Raw genomic sequence first — 9,370 nt, 5'->3', positions numbered from 1 at the left:
AGCCTGCACCCTGCGGAGAAGTCCTCTCCCCGCAGGACCTGCGGTGGGGGGTCTGACACCCCATTTTCAGGGTGTCAAACGGTCTGCAATGAAACGTGGCAGTCCCAACTGGGTGCCTTAAAGCAGCCAGTGGACATCCAGGTGGTGGCATACAGGTTCCCCAGGGTGTCTCCACCAGCCACACACCCCCCAGATGCAGGGAGCCCAGCACAGACTCCCCAGCTCCAGGGTGTTGGAGTGCAAACGCCTGTCTGCACCTGGGGCTGTGAGACAGCCCCTTCCCACTCCCCTCTCCTCCCGCCGTCTCCTGCTTGCTGGGCAGGAGGCCTGAGGGGCCTGGGAGGAGGGGGCCCCAGGGCCTCAGCCCTCAGGTGAGAAAAAAGGTGATCACTAGAGCCCCTCTCTGCTCCCAGGGTCGGGACGGCTCTGAGGTTCAGCCAACACCTTTGAAACCATGCCCTCCACGGAGCCGGACAGGTGCTCTCTCTGCTTTCCAGATGTGCACGCATCTGCCCGCCAGCCGCTTCACACAGCCCCACCGCTGTGGTCCAGCCAGCACGTGCATCGTGTACTGGTGCCTGAGCGCTGGGGCCAGACGTGGAGGTCCTCAGACCAGCACTGTCCCCAGGCCACGTTCCTCCCGAGCTGGGCCACTGGCTCAGGCCACCTTGGGAGCCAGGAGCCTCTATGGGTCTCCTTTACCAACCGTCCTGGTAGGCGGGGAGGCCGGACCCTGGAATCCCATGACACTCAGTCCTGAGGCTTGGGACGAGCAGCTTAGCCCAGAAGCTGGGGTGCATGTGGGCAGAAGGCGTCGATCCATCCTGAGCTCAGAGAAGGAGCCGCTCACTCCAAGCATGCCAGCACCTCCGGAGTCTGGGAGTCTCCACGCTGCCCTTGGTCCACCAGAACAGCAGCCTCATCCTTCCAGAACCCTCTGGCCTTGCCCTGCCAGTCTCTGGACACTTTCCTTTGACTTCTCCTCTGAGGTTTGTGGCCCTGGGTGAATGCTGGACCCCAGGCTTCCTGGGTGCCAGCTGGTGGTGCCCGTTCCCGAGGAGGTGTGCTCCCTCCCCGCCGTTCCCCTCTCCCACCCCCATGTGCCAACGTGGGCACAGATGAGCCCCCTGGCTGTCCCCTCCTGCAGGGGGGTTCACTTCTAGTCCTGAGCCCTGAGCTTCACACCTCCGATTACAGCCTTCTCTTCCGGTTGGTCCTTCCATTTGAGTGGTGCATAAAAATAGCAACACAGCTTTAAATCAGAAGCATTTCAGATTGGACAAGAAAGATCAGTGCTAGCTGTTGTTTTCAAAGACCCAGGGAGAAGAATTTGGTAATCCCCTCTAGGATCACCCTCTTTCCTCCCCAGTGACGTTGAAAGGAACAACCTCTTGCAAAATCTTTTTAACCAAGAGAGTCTGAGCCCCCAGATGGAGCACTGGGGACAAGTCAGAGGCAAGGTTAAGCCTTTCCAAGGGCAAATCCTCCCCACCCACTGAATCCCAGCCAGCCAACCCAGCACACTGGACAGTGGGCCAGAGGCGGGAGACCCGTGATTCAGAATGGGACAGGTGAACCAGAGGAGGCAATGGGGCCTGAGTCTGCAAGGGCCCGGCTGCCCGAGCCATGGGACCAGCCGACGTGGCTGCCTGTGGAATAAGACACCGTGTGGCGAGAAGCCACACAGGGCCTTGGAAAAGAACAGAGCCTCTGTTCTCGATGGCAGCGAGCCGTCACTCAGCCGCCGCTTCACCAACTCTCCACCGACCCCAGCAAGGGGCTCTCGGTGACCAGGCAGGGTTGACCCAACAGCCAGGAGTCTATGGGTGACTGGGGGCCGCTCCCTGGTCAGTCCGGAGATCCTTTCCTGAGCGTCCCCTCTTTCAGTGCCCAGCTGAAGCATTAAGGTCTAGGGGAACCACCATGACCCCACTCGACCAGCAGCCCCTCCCCTTGCTGTGTCTGGGACAGCAGTGAAACTTACCATGTTTAATTCAAGCAAGAGGGCTCTCTAAATACAAGCTCGGGGCCACCCCTTCGGGGCCTGGAGAGACAACCCCACTCCCACACAACCCTCTGCCTGAAGTTGCTGGCGGGGAAGCAGGAAGCCTCCCCCTGTGCAGGGGTGCATGGTTCCTGCCCTGTGGCTCTCAGGTCCTCCGGACATTGGAGAACTGAGTGCCCCTCCCCGCACACGAGGTGCAGGGTCTGCTCAGGGTCATCCCGGAGGCCCAGCCAGGGACCTGCGCTCTAGCTCATGGGCAGCTGGCTTCAATCTACGGCAAAGGCAGCGTCTTCTCCTTCCCAGAGAAGTGAGAGACCCTTTGAATCAAGTGTTCATTGGGTCACAAAGTTCTTGGGACAGGACGCTGTTTTGCAATATGTTTAAGTGCACGTGGAAAGGATCTTTAAAAACAAACAAAAAAAAAAGACCACAAGCCCGGGATGAAGGACAACACAGTGAGTAAGCCACATCAGCTGACAGAGCGAATGTTCTAGAGTGCCAGGCACAGACACGGCTAACAGCACTCCTCCGGGAGGGGCCTGTGCCTGAGCGGCCTTCTAGACAATTCCGCGGGGACTCCGGGGAAGGCAGAAGACGGAGAGGAAGACCCGCCCCCTCCAGTAAGTGCTGTCTCTTTCCAGCTGTGGCATTTTCCACGGGACACGATACACACGTGTCCTCAAATGGATTTAAGGCTGTAAGAGAAGACTGTAACCTGGCAGAACTGCACCCAAGTGGCACAGGGTCCAAGCGCCACCAGCTGGCATGTTTCTCCCACCCCAGAGAAGTTCCCAGGAAGAAGAGAGGGTTTAACCTGTAGGTTCACAGCCTGGTTGTGAAGTCACAGACAAGGGGACTGTGCTCTCCTTTGCAAGCATTGGGGGTTCCCCAGGGGCCCACCAAGGGACTCTAGGTCAATGCGCCTACTATGAACCAGGGCTGTGACCAGCGGTCACCACCTCTCACACCTGCAGCCACACACCCCCCAACCCAGCCCAGGGCTGGAATTATTATGGCTTTCACTGAACCTCCTGGGTGGTATACTTTTTAACTGCTCCCTGACCCTCCCTATATATAGTTATTATTCCCTCAAATAATTTGCTTTATTTGAATTGCATCTTATAATTTACACAGCACTTAAATATATCCTGCTGCGGGGAGGTGCTGGAGAAGCCAGCCGCCAAGGACACCCAGTGAGTTGGAAACGAACTGCAACTAACTAAGAGCCTGGCTCCACCAGGCTCTCAACTCTTACTAACGCCTGAAGTGGCCAAGAGCGCTGACTGTCGAGTGTGCGTGAGGGAGGGATGAGCGCCTCTCCCTGGCCAGGGCTGCAGGCTGCGCAGGGGCCACGGATGAGGCAAACCGCTGCCCTCAATCACACCTCCCAGCCGTTTCTGCAGGGGAGGCATGGGGCCGGGAGGAAGGAAACAGCAGGGATTGAGGAGGGACTCCAGCCCATCCTCTCACTCACTCGCTCACTCGCCTGGTAGAACTGCGTCCTCCGAGGACCTACTTCCGTCTGGGCACCCTTCTCTCCTGGCACCGCGAACCGTGACAGACGGGCACTCAGCTCCTGGACGCCATGCCTTGGGTCCAGCTGGAAACGATGACACAGTGGGTGGCTTCACGGGGGATGGCCCCCTGGACCACTGGGCTGAGGACGAGGCCGCCACTCAAACAAAGTCCCACCCTCGCTGGGCTTCGGGGCTGAGCCAAGGGGCTGCAGTCGGGAAGGGAGGCCTCAGCTCCCCCTGCCACCCCCCAGCTGCTGCCCTGGATGCCTGCGCTCTACCCACTGCCGAAACTCTCCTAACCACCTCGCGACCATCACTGAAACAGGGGCCTTGAGAGGTGGGGATGGGCCCCACATGCTCTTATCTCCTCATCAGAAAAGACTGGGGCCCAGGATCTTTTTATGTCCTTCCCCAGTCAAGCCTGGAGAAGGAAATGGCAACCCACGCCAAGATTCTTGCCTGGAGAATCCCATGGACAGAGGAGCCTGGGGCGGGGCTATAGTCCGTGGGGTCGCAAAGAGTCAGACACGACTGAAACGACCACCAGTCAAGATGCTGATCCTTTGTAGGAAACAGACCCCAAAGGAGGCAGAGAGGATGCAGGTGTGACCAGTGAGTCCAGCCCCCACGCGCCACGAGGAAGAGAACGGGGGCACAGGGAGCTGATGGCGAGACTTCCCAGGGGACCCCACCCCTGCCCTCGCTGGAGCCTCCCACCATGGCGTGAGGCGTGGGCTCCCCAAACTAGACTCCATGGAACTAGCTCCTGCCCCTGGGCGATGCTAATAACTAGGCTGGAAACAGCAGGCAGCTCGCCTGGGCTGGAGCAGGGGTGTCACCTTACCCGTAACGGCAGCTCTCACTTTACAGGAGGCCTGCTGCGCACTGGGTACCGCACAGGCTGCCTGCCGACCCACCACCTTGAAAGCAGCACGACAGCCTCCGAAAGGAGGCGGGGAAACTGAGGCTCAGAGAGGGCAAGTCACTGCCCCGGGGCTGCCCTGCAGCCGTGAGCCCAGACCGCGTCGTCACCTCCATTCCGCAGCTGCCACCCTCCATGGCCTCCACCCCAAGCCAAGCGGCCGTTTTGGGCTCCAAGCAGTGTTCCTGTGGCAGGACCCGAGTCCTGTCTGCTGGGCTCCACGGAGGCCTGCCGGGCCCTCAGTCTGCGTCCAGAGAGCTGCTGTGGGTGGACGCTGGGCTCGGGGACCTCCTCCACAGCAGCCCGTTGGGTATGCAGCCAGGACCTAGGGGACTGCAGGCAGAGCGGGAGGTCCACAGAGGGGGTCGCCGCCTCGGGACTCGGGCACTTGCCCAGGATGTCGCAGTGGGCACCAACGATGGCAAAGCTTAAGAACTGATGTTGACAAAGAACACGCGCTCTGCTGACCTGCTGGGCCGCTGAGTGGGTAGTGTGGCAGTGGTGCCCACCTTCAGACACGCACACCTAGAGGTTTGGAAGCTTCTAGAACCACAGACGAGTACAAATGGCAGACCGGACAGTTGCTGGGTGAGTGGCTCCGGGCCCCAGCACGGGTGTCCAGGGAGTGGCCGCGAGGGACTGAGTCTGGGAGAACACAGCTTAGTGTCTGGAAAGAGTTGCCACCTCCAGCTGTTGAAACTCAAGCACCTGTGTTTAGTCGCTCAGTCCTGTCTGACTCTTTGTGACCCCATGGGCTGTAGCCCTCCAGTCTCTTCTTGTCCCTGCGGATTCTCCAGGCAAGAATACTGGAGTGGGTTGGTGTGTCCTCCTCCAGGGGATCTTTCTGACCTAGGAATCTAATAGGGTCTTCTACTTTGCAGGCAGATTCTTTACCAGCTGAGCTACCAGGTAAGCACACACACGCACACACGCATGCACACACATGCATGCACAAACACACACGCACACACATGCACACACACGCACATATGCACATACACGCACACACACATGCACACATGTGCACGCGCAGAGATGATCCCGGGTCACATAAACCGCTAACCCCCAGAGAAGCCTTCCTTCATTCACAAAGGCTCCCATGCAGTCTCCTCAGACTAGACCCCTCGCCAGGTTCCCTGTGAGGAAGCACAGCACCCGGGGTCCAGGAGAAACCCACGCCGCATCCCTGAGCCCACAGCCCCAAGACTCAGCCCTGAGCTCGGACTCTCACGGGAGCTTGACAGGGAGGAGAGAGCCCACTGCCTGCCACAGCAGCTCCACAGCCCCCCAGCTTGTGGAGAACGTCTACCTCCTCCAACAACGCCTTGCAAACAGAACGGCCTGAGGAGATGGTAAGCCTGGACAGACGGACTGACCTTGCAGGAGATCCCAGGAGAACTGCGTGTGAACAAAGCCCGGAGCTGAGACCCACATCCTGACCTGCTGTCTCCCCTGGGGCTGCAGCCTGGGCCATGGGGGACAGAGGACCATCGTCTCCTCCCAGGGGGCCGTGAGGACCACCCGGCGAGTCTGGCCACACCAGGGGCCTGGCCTCAGAGTAAGAAGCCCAAGAACACAGACCCACATGGCCCTCACCACGAGAGTGTGACTGTGGTCCCCAGCGGGCCCCAGACATGTCTCTTCCCCAGTCTCCTACAAGCTGCAGGCCAGGGTCTCCAGGGAACGGTCTGGGAGGAGGAGCACAGAGACCACTCACCCAGCTGGAAGAGTCTTGAGGTCCCAGCCCTGCCATCCACCCCTGTTCCCTGAAACCTATGACCCAGGCATGCTGAGTCTCAGGCTGGGATGGCTCCCAGTTTGCCTAACTGAGTTTGAAAACTTCTCAGGATGAGAAAGAGCCAGGTGCCTGCTCAGACAGACCCTGTACCTGCCTGTACCTGGGTCAGTCTCCCTGGATGGAGACTGGTGACATCCCAGCCCCAGTGCCTGCGTCAAGAGCTGAGAGGAAGCTGGTGCCTCAGGTGTGGAGGAGGGGGCTGTGGATTTCGGCTGCCCTTTGGGACCCATCGGGAAGACCTCAGAGGCTGGTGAGCCAGAGGCCCCTCCCCCTCCCCCCCAGGAACTCCCAGGTCAGGGCTTGATAGCCAGGGCGCAACCTGTCCTAGGCCCACAACATATGGGGCAAAGCGGGTGATGCTCATCTTCCTAGCACCTAGGAAGCACCTTCCCCTGGAGGCCCCACTTCTGCTCATGGAGGCAGCTCACACACACACACACACACACACACACACACACACACACCCTGCAGGGCAAAAAGAGGGCATGGTCGGAGACAGGACTAGAGAGAAAAGCCTGACAGAGCTGGGTTTCTTCTGTAACGGTGGAGTAATGGAGGCCTGGTGGGGTCGGGGGGGGGGGGCAGAAAGGAGGGGTAGATCGTTGTTTCCCTCTTCCCCCTCTAAGCCCCTCCAAACCCCTCCACGGCTCCCTCCCATTCTACTCTTCCTTCCGCCCAGAGGTAACCAAGGTCAAGATCCCTGAGGGCGGAGCAGAATGACCCCTCGGTGAGGAGGAGCCTCCTGGACTGTCGGGGGTGTGGGGAAGGGCAGCGTGCGGCAGGGGCTGTGGGAGCTCTGTGTGTGGGAAGGTGGAGGCGGCCCCTAGCAGTGACCCCAGCTGGAGAGTCAGTGGGCACGGGCATGCTAAGCAGTGAGCAGACAGACAGAACCTGGGAAGACCCCCTCCTCCAAGACTTGAGTCCCCGGTCAGGAAAGGCACCGGCTCAGCAGAGCAGAAATAGGGCCTGTTCACATCCATACCCAGGAGGGGCGTCCTGACGGCCCCACATCCAGACAGAAGGAAGGCACCCCCTCCCCGCCGCCCTCTCCACTGGCTCCCTACAGACCTCACAGCTTGGCGCAAAAGCTCCTCTGCACCTCAGACACATATTTCACTGGCTCAGTGCTGAGAACACTTTAGGTGTGTGGGTGTACGGAGCGTACAAACAAGCCAGTGTGGAAACTCGTGAGCAGCGTGCAGGGGAGGCCCGGTTCTGCAATGCCTGAGCCGATGAGGGTGCCCGCAGGCTCCTCTGGGCCACCTGCCAAGGGAGTAACAGCAGTTCGGATGCCGCCCTCCAGACCAGGAGGGAACCACGGCCTCTGCACCTCACCTGCGCGGTGAGGACGTTGCTGCGGGGGAAGTGGCCACACACCACCCGCAGCACCTTGGTGGAGGCCAGACAGCACTGTGAGCAAGCGGTGGGTGAAGCCGGTGGCGTGGAGGCCAAGGAAGCCAAGGACGCCGGGCGCTCCCGGCGTGGGGACACAGACAGCAGGCGCAGCGAGCAGGACGCGAAGGTTCCAGCAGCCCCGCCACGAGCAGGGGGAGCGCGCGAGGGGCGCGAAGGCCAGCGGCAGTCCCCACGCGTGGACCAGCAGCCAGAGCCCGGCGCAGGGCGCCACGCAGTGGGAAACCCACCGCCGGCCCCTGGTCCGCGCTCAGTGCCACCACGGTCAGCGCCGCCTTGAAGGCTAAGAAAGTGTCCAGGAGGCCAACGGCCTGGCACGCGCCAGCCTCTACCGGCGACCGCCCTCGCAGCCCTCCGAGCCGCAGGAAAGGTAAGTGCAGCGCCGCTGGCAGCCGGTGGCCCAGGAACGGGCTCACCAGGAAGACGCCTGAGGCGCGCGCGCACGCAATGTGGTTCTGTGGGCGCAGAGCAGCACCAGCGCGCTGGACAGCGGCGGTGCCGCCCACGCCGGAGCCAGCAGCCCGGCCAGCAGGGCCTCTCCCCGGCCCTTGGTGCTCGCAGGTCCCCGGGCATCCCGCAGGCGCCAAGGGCGGCAGGGGATCGACCCAGTGCGAGCCAGAGAAAGCGCGGCGGGGGGGAGCCGGCGCGCCCAGGGAGTCCCAAGATACAGAGGCGCGCTCGGAACGGCAGCAAGCGGCCTAGTGATGATGTGACCACCAAAACCCAGCCCGCAGGACACTCGCTTCTCTGGAACACACAAATCCAATTTAACTAGTGATATTGCACCGTGTGGATGGAGTGTCCAAGCAGAGTGGCACCCTGCCAGAGATGAAATATGTGAGGTTTTGTTCTGTTTTTCTTTTCTGTAGAGAGAGAATTTATCTGCTTCTTCCAGGTATGGGCCATGATGTCAGGTGAAAAACAAAAAAAAAAGGCCTAGAAAAAATTTAGGTAAAAGAAACATAAGATTTAGCAGCGCTGCGGAGCTGGGCGCCTCCGGGGAGGCGGAGCGCACACGCCGCCGCCCTGGCCACCGCTCGCGGCGCTGTCCGTGGTGCTGAACGCGCTCGCCATCCCCGCGCCTGGCACCATCTGGGGGCGCTGAAGCTAGGCGGGAGGGCGCGGGGTGCAAGGGGGCACAGAGGTCTCGTGGCTGTTGCTTTGTCTTTCCTCCTCCCCTCGTGGAGTTGGTGGGAGGGGGCTCTGCGCCTGTCTGCTCTGAACCAGGTGAGTCCCTGCCGTGGTCACAGCTTCAAGGGAGGCTCCACGGTGACTCATGCACAGCTGAAATGCTAGCCAGCCGGTCAGCCCCTCCTCCAATGCCCGTCACCATGCGCCTCACCCTCCTCTGAGCTGGCACCAAACTGGAGGTGTTTGTGGGGTGCTCTGAGCTAGGGAGAATGAGGGCACGGGGATCTGTGCAGGCCAGGCAGAGGGTGTTGCATGGAGGGAGTTACAGAAAAAACGCACTGACTGGGTCGTGTTCCCCTTCCCCAACTCCCGCCCAGCTCAGGGTCAGAGACTGCATCCTTGCTTGTTGAATCGAGAAGCGTGGCAAAAAGTGGAAACAGGATTGGAGGAGCAGTCAGCGAAGGAAGGGAAGGTAAAGGGGAGATCTTGGGAGACGGAGAGGGGAAGGAGAGAAAGGCAGAGAGAGGGGGGTGACAACTTGGGAGGGGCGCTGCCCACGTCCTGCCATCTGGAAACACTTTTGG

This window comes from Capricornis sumatraensis, chromosome 7, assembly GCF_032405125.1.
Source record: "Capricornis sumatraensis isolate serow.1 chromosome 7, serow.2, whole genome shotgun sequence".
NCBI lineage: Eukaryota > Metazoa > Chordata > Mammalia > Artiodactyla > Bovidae > Capricornis > Capricornis sumatraensis.
The sequence above is the reverse complement of the archived record's forward strand: the minus strand, read 5'-3'. Positions refer to the sequence as shown.